Here is a 7,344-nt window from a genome sequence, read left to right as displayed (position 1 = left end):
GTAATAAGTTTTGGTTATCATGATATTATAAAGGATAAAAAGGACTAGATCTACTTCGTTCCATTTCAAGGGGATTTCGTCTCGTCAAGACAAGATTCTGACCAAGAACTTCAACATTTCTGTTGCCAAGGGGCATTACATCTACTGGGCATGAGTTGGACTGCTCCCCAAAGCCTCTTAGAAAATCTAGTGACAGGATAAGGAAGGGGTAGATAATGTGATGGTGATTGATATCTAAAATTGTTAGTTGTAATTGGTGATTCATTTTGAATTAAGCTGTCACCTAAGCCTGCTTAAGCTACTAATAAAAATACACATTAAATTTTGTTGGCATTTGTGGACATTGAAATTAATTCTGAGTCAGGAATTAGTAATATTGCTTCTGAATTATGGTAAAATCTATGTACAATGGTTCTAGGAAGATGGTGGCGCCGTAGGTTTCTTTGGTGATGAATAAATAATGACCCTGGGGTTCAAGTCGAGCCACTAAACTTGATCTGGTCTGTAACAAATGCTTTAAATTTGCCGTTAACAAAAGTGATTGTTGAGGTTACGCAACCGCGAGAGCTACTCGGTTGATTGGCTTAATAATTGAAAAGGGCCATAGCTTTTGGATTGGAGGCAGTTAAAGGCTAGATGCTTCTTTCCCGCCGCCAACTTATACAGAAGGTCTTCTAGGCTATCTATGTAGTAAATGTACCAGGATCTAGAGTCTTTCCCGACCCGTTAGTTGGAGAACTAGTCAATAGTCGGTCCATGAGAATTGAGAGGATTAAGGTGGGGCTGGCCATTACGCAATAACCACAAAAGCCACGACACACAGAGACTTATCCAGTAGATGAGCTCCAAATGTCCCCCTCCTTGTGTTAAGCTGCTCCAGACAAGAGACGTTGTTAGAATGATTTGGGACCAATTCCATGTGCAGGTGTTGGTCTGCACTACATCGTTTTAAGTCCAAACTCAGTGGAGCTCGTCTTTCTTCCAGGAGGAAAAGCCCCCTCACCCACTTTAATAACCACAACGTCACTGTTTGATTGGTAGCAACTGCTTTCCATTGGTGTTGATATTTAATTAGAATTTTGAACTTATTTGAAATTTCAGGGAAACTGAATTATATTTTTATCTGCAAATAAACTTTCCATGTCAAGTTTACTTGTATAGAATAATTTAACAAGGAAGCTCAAAGTCTTTTACAAGACAAAAACATAACACAGTAAACGAATAAAAAAAAACCTGTTATTTGGTAAAATATGGAAAAGTAAGTCATAGTTATATACACCATAGACCTAATCTGTGCTGTTGAATTTCTGCAGGTGAAGTTTTGCAGTAAAGTAAAACAATAAATAAATAAAATTCAAATACAAATAATTGCACAGAATAAAAATTCTGTTTTACATTAAATGTTTTAAAAAAGTCTTTATGATGAGGATATTTGTCTTGCAAGGACTTATGTTTTGTATAAAATTCTTGCATCCTGTGTTTAATGTGCAGTGTAAAATATGCAACTGTTAGAGGTCATTACAGTACCTTTAATAAATGAATAGAAATCTGAGTTAAATCTGAGAATGGGTGAGGGTGTCTGACGTTTGATCTGGAGGGATTGTCTTCCAGGTCCAGACTTACAGGCTACTTTGGAACAAATGGTCATAAAAACTCGAACAAATGCTCAGACCTTGCTCAGAGTCTGTACAGAATGAGTGTGTATGAGAAATAAATGAAAACAAAAGGGTGGGGAACACAGATATGAGTGCATAGCTTGATTTTTGGTGCATTCAAACACAGCTTTAGACACAAATAACTTCAAACAGATTGCAACATTAAGGCGTCAAGACTGAAAATAACAATCTTAGCACACAAATCAACAAGTCGTCAGCAAGAGGGATCATATAAACATGCATATAAGAAAGACAACTGAATTGTCTAATTCAGCTGTCTGAGCTCCGACACAAACAAAACTACATTTCCTACTTGTGATTCGTAATGATGTCCGGTGGCTGGTCGAGTAAATAGACGCCCAACATCTCTCTACCTTCATAAACTGAATATTTAAACGATAAATGATTTTCAGCTTCTGCACTTGTTCCTGCTGTCTGCGTTTGAATAAATACATCCACAGTCTCTTTCATCTCTGTCACCTCTGCCTCATCCTTCATTTACCCTCTGGAAAAAAAACAAAAAAAACAAGCATAATATCCTTAGTTTTAGAAACATGACATCGAGCTGGCTTCCATGGTGCTAATTACAGTAGCTGTGGATTAACAGCCTAATGTGCTGGGAATATGGGTAATGAGCAGTGGAGCTACTTTGAACTGAGAAGCAGCTACAAAGCCGATAAATTGTACAGTTAAAACAACATGCAAAATGGGCCATTACTAACTAACTACTATGACAGGGTATATTTTTAGTCTGGGAAACAGGTGTTTTTCTGTTTTTTATTATACTCAAAGGGTTATTTGGGTAACTAGGTGGTGATGCTTAATGCAACGACAACAAAACTCTTACCTTTATTTCAGCGTAAGCTTATCTAGAACCAAGAAAAAGTATTAAACCACTAATTTTTAAAAAATACTTTGCTTCTAGAAGTCTATGTTTGCAATTGATCAAAGTGGTCTTCATAAATATTTCTCTAGTTTTATTACTGTACCTGCCAATAATATGTAGTGATACAATATGCGAAGCAAAGTCCTGAGGCAGAATCTGAGGGAAACGTCATCCTTTTGTGAACCCATCTGCTATAAATCCAGGTTTCATCTAATAGCTTCTGGATAATACCTTCTTGTTGCCAAAGTAATGTTTTATGGACGTCAAACTATTACTGCTTACTATTTACATATTTATTTGCTAAGGTGTTTGTGTTGAAAACGCACTGGTTGGAAATCTAGCAGCTTTCCCTATACGACCATGAGTAATAGAAAGGTAGAGGTGCACATAGATTTAATGGTACATTCATAAAATATAACAATAAATCAGACTTCCATTGCACTGAATCTTCCTCAACTGGTGTAGGACTATTTAAAGCAGCATGTCCTACAGGCATAATCCAAACAGAATCTTGAATCCAAAATTGTGTGCAAACTGTAGTACAAAGTTTAAAAGGTTATCACATTAGGGTCAACAAGTCAGCAGGAAAGGTTCGGTGGCTCAGCACATGTTTTAAAACATACATTTTCTTAAAACATATTCAGAGAATAAATACATTTCTTCTTAACTGATTTTCACATCTGGGCCGCTTATCCACTTTCAGTTGTCGTTTTAGGAAACACACTGTTCTTTAATTAATCCACCTGTTTTTAAGCTCTCTATGTGAATGAAAAAAATTGCAATCAGCTATTACAGTATATATACAGTTGAGGCTGAGGCAGAGGTATAAAAAAAATCTAATCTTCAAGTTCTTAAACTTGCCATACAAGTCAGCAAGGTTATCACAGGTCCTTCGTCCCAGTAGCTGTCAGATTTTACAACCATCACTGCTCCCAACAAAATCAATAAGTATTTACATATGCTGGCATTTGCACAATCAACTACTCTATTCTTACTCACTTAAAAAAAAAAAATCATGTCTGCTGTTATTGTACATCTGTTTTTTTTTCCTGTATTGAACCCCCCCCCCCCCCCCGGAATACTCTCTTTTTTTTACTGTTCAATAAACATGCATGTTAAGTAGTATGAGTATGTAGTATGATATTCCTGTTTTAATTTGGAAGGTCCATATGAAAGTACAACAAAACTAAATGAGGAGTTACTCATTTTGTTACTCGTGTGTTAATCTCTGTTTTTACAAAGTGACAGTTATATGCAGAAGTTTTTTTTTTCTGTTTTTTTTCCTGTCCAACTCTGTCATCTTGGTTTGTCGTTATGTTATGCCGTTACTTTGGATTGCGTGTAAAGCAAACACAACACTGTGGAAAGATCCATCTTCTTTGTTGCTGCAACAACAACAACAACAACAACAACAACAAAAATCACTCTGACAGATTATCAGTAATTAAAAGGAACACAGACCTGATGGGACACACTTTTAATTTGGACTTTCAGTAATTAATCCATGTGTGTTAATCTCCAAGTTCCTCCACTGCTCAGTAGTACAGAATGGCATTTTGCAGTTCAAGAAACATGAAGTTCTCTTTTATGCATGCACTTCACTAGACCTAAATTATGGCCAAATTAAAAAAAAATGCCCTTTATAAAATATTTAAAAGGCATAACCTGACATAGTTTCTACTGACTGCATGTGCATTTTAGCGTTTAATTAATTTATTATTTGGCTCCTTGAGAAAGTGCGAGAAAGTGCCTGTGAATCTGATTTGCCCCCAATAGGAATCTATGTACTAACAAAGGCCTTTCTTGGGAATGCTAATGTGATCATTATCAAACCACAAGGATGCCAAATTTTCTGCTCTGTCTATAGAAACCCCTAATAAAGCCAGGGTCTGAACTGGGAGGAGGGAAAAATGCCCTTTTTGTTGCTGTCTGCGTTATTTGTTGCTACAGGGGTCTCACTGCTATTCTTATTCTAATTGAGGTTCTCCTTCTCCGTTTCTCCCATGGAAACTCTGGTTCCCAGAGCAAGGACCCCAGTCTCTCACTGAGCCACTGCCACCCAGACAGCCAGGCTGAGTGGCAGAGAGGGAGGCAGCGATGGAGGGAGGAGTCTGGAGCTCCATCCACTGACTGCTGTGTGTGCTGTAAGTGGGATGAGCAAGAGAGAAAGAGAGGGAGAGGAAAGAGAGAAGAGGAGGAGGAGGAGGATGGGAAGGGGGGGGCAAGTGAGGGCTGGAGACTGAGAATGGATGGGGGACGCAAAACAGTGCGAGCGAGAGAGGAAGAGTGAACGTGCGTATTCTGAAAGTCAGCATTGAGGACGCAGAAAGTCCACAAGCTCACATCAGCAGAGGAGAGAAGCGTGAGGCGGATCGGGGCACCCAGCCACTCTGAAGAGTCAAACACACAGCAAAGAGCCGTTCAGGGAGAAGGAGAAGAGGAAGAGTACGCGGAAGAAGAGAAGGACAGAAAACAGCGTTCCTCTGGTAAAAAAAAAAAAAAAAGAGGAGACGCCACTGAGGGACTGTAGTATCGTCCAGAAGCGCACAGGAGCACTGTCTCATCTTGTCAATTTCTTTGTACCTGCCAACTCGAATTTCACACTCGCCTACTGTTTCCCGTAGGTTTTGACCTCTCCAATCTCCCCTGCCATGATCTCCTGGGTGCTCCTGCTCCTATGGATCTCCGGACATAGTAAGTTTTCCCCAGATAAACTTGCTAATTTTATGTCATCTTCCTTGCTTGCGATGGCTGTGTGACTCTCTGGCTGAGAGCCTTGTCCTCTGACTTCATCCCTTGCTGTGACGTGTGAGCTTTTTGTTGCCTTCTGTGTTTCTCTTGACCGGATTTCTGCACAGTACTGCCATGTGCACTTTGATGTCTGATGCGATCAGGAGAGGAGGGAATCAGGAGGGAAAATGTCTGTGTGGATCCTGTGGTATGGAGGTGCCACTTTGTACATGTGGGGTTTGTGTCGCTTTCAGACACTGAAAGGCTAAATACTTCCTATGTGGCTTTATTATTCCTGTCACACACTCCCACACAAACACACACACAGAAAGAAGCCCTTTAACCCCAGTCGGGTTCAGTCAAGCGTTCACTCCTCCGTCACTTTGTTTTGAGCTGACAGACCCCTCCCCGTTGAATCCTGCTACGGGGGGGTCTGGTTTAAAGAATGGAGCCTGAAAAAGTTAACAGAGCATCAGAGGTTAGAGCTTGGCAGCTCGAGCCTTTCGGACAGTGTCTGTTGTTGTTTTTGTTCTTGGACAGTCTTTTGGTCCATAGAGTGAGGATGGATTAGTTGTATTCCCTGATTGCCACCAGGTGGTTGCCTTAAGGGGAAATTAAAAAGAATAAAAGGACCAAAGTACAGTCAAACTCTCCACCTGCGATGCGTGGACGGCTGAGTTAGGCAGCGGCGTGTTTGTCACTTCGCGGCAACACACCGACACGCAGCAAGCTGGCTCCGGTTTGCACTTCTCTGGGGTCAGGGTCAATGACAAAACCACTTTGTCGAGCTCGCCCCCGCTTGGTCTGAAGGAATGTTGATTTTTCCAGACAGAGATGTAACCTTTGATCCGGAGGAATCACTGAAAGCAGGCTAAATTCCTTTCTGCTTCAATCTGCAGTGACTTTGTTGACGTTTTTCGCGGCAGCCTTCGACTCAGTCGGGTGCACGCTGCTAAAACAGCGGCAACACATAACACTCGGTAAACAAATCATTTGCTCCGTCGCTGACTTCAGCTGTTCCGCGTCTTGATTTATCGTCTGTAACACAGAACATTGCTTATAAAACACAACCAATTTACTCAGAGTATGTTTTCCGCTGACTGAAGTTTTATGTAGAAACGGTTTGGAAATCATTCATCAATTTGAAACTGACGGGGGGGCCAGGAGGGTGCTGGAGTTTCTAAGCATTGCTCAGCATCGCTTTTTAAATGAACAGCTTTGGATTCCTCGTATCGAGACAGTGTGAGGTTGGCCAGAGTTAGTTAGCGTTGCAGGACAGTTACAGAACATCACACTCTGCACCTCAAAAGCTGCGTTTGTGTTTTTCCTTTGCTGCTTTCTGGTCCCCCTGAATTCACCATCAACTCTTCCTGCACCATCTGCACTTACTGTGTCACAAAAATACATCATCAGTCATTGGTTTCCTTTTTCCCACTCTATTATGCGTCTTCTAAATTTGCTGCTGCTGCTGCTGCTTTATACAGTCGAGAGAAAGCGTGTGCTCATTTATAGTTGTAATGGACTTCAGAAGCTGATGCTTTTATTTACTTATGTAAGCGCATTTTGCCTTAGTTTATTAAGCTTTATACATCACAATTTCATGCACATATTATCACAGGTTTAGTCCCAGTCCTGGGAACAACTAACACCGTATCTCATTTCACTGGAATGGGATAACTGCTGCAACTGGACTGAAATGGGATTGCGGCGCATTTCAGCAAAGTCAGTTATTACCATAATATAAAATATCACTTCCCCCACCAGGTAAACAAGATATAACAACCAACCGTCTCTTTGCATGCCTCCAGGGAGAAGGAGAAGTGCTTCCCCAAAGCTTTCTGTTGTACAAATTACGGCTCTGTTTATGTGTCGAGCCGGTGTCAGCAGAAAGCTGCGGGGGGAAAAGAAACAATCTTGTTTTTATGAACAGGGGGAAAGAGAGAGTTGTCGTCCAAGCAGTCATATACTTACTTATACGCAGCTGTCCTGTGAGACAGCCACGAAGAGTGTGAAAATGAGGGACTGAGTAGGAGACAGGGGGGTTCTTATTCAGACAGAAAAAGTCTGGAAATA

The 7,344-nt window shown here is 40.8% G+C and overlaps 1 long non-coding RNA gene across 1 annotated transcript in view; it reads left to right on the top strand.

Annotated features, from left to right (window-relative positions):
* LOC106942454 (uncharacterized) overlaps positions 1–5,233 on the top strand; it is a 15,068-nt gene extending 9,835 nt beyond the window's left edge. The window contains exons 3-4 of the long non-coding RNA XR_001423633.1: positions 4,565–4,685; positions 5,166–5,233. This is a non-coding gene — a long non-coding RNA (uncharacterized LOC106942454). The remainder of the gene's footprint in view (positions 1–4,564; positions 4,686–5,165) is intronic.
* Positions 5,234–7,344: the final 2,111 nt, after the last annotated feature.

Source organism: Poecilia latipinna, unplaced genomic scaffold, assembly GCF_001443285.1.
Source record: "Poecilia latipinna isolate Pla-1442-1.1 unplaced genomic scaffold, P_latipinna-1.0 Scaffold4292, whole genome shotgun sequence".
Lineage (NCBI taxonomy): Eukaryota > Metazoa > Chordata > Actinopteri > Cyprinodontiformes > Poeciliidae > Poecilia > Poecilia latipinna.
Note: the sequence above shows the minus strand (reverse complement) of the source record. Positions and strands in the feature narration are given on the sequence as shown.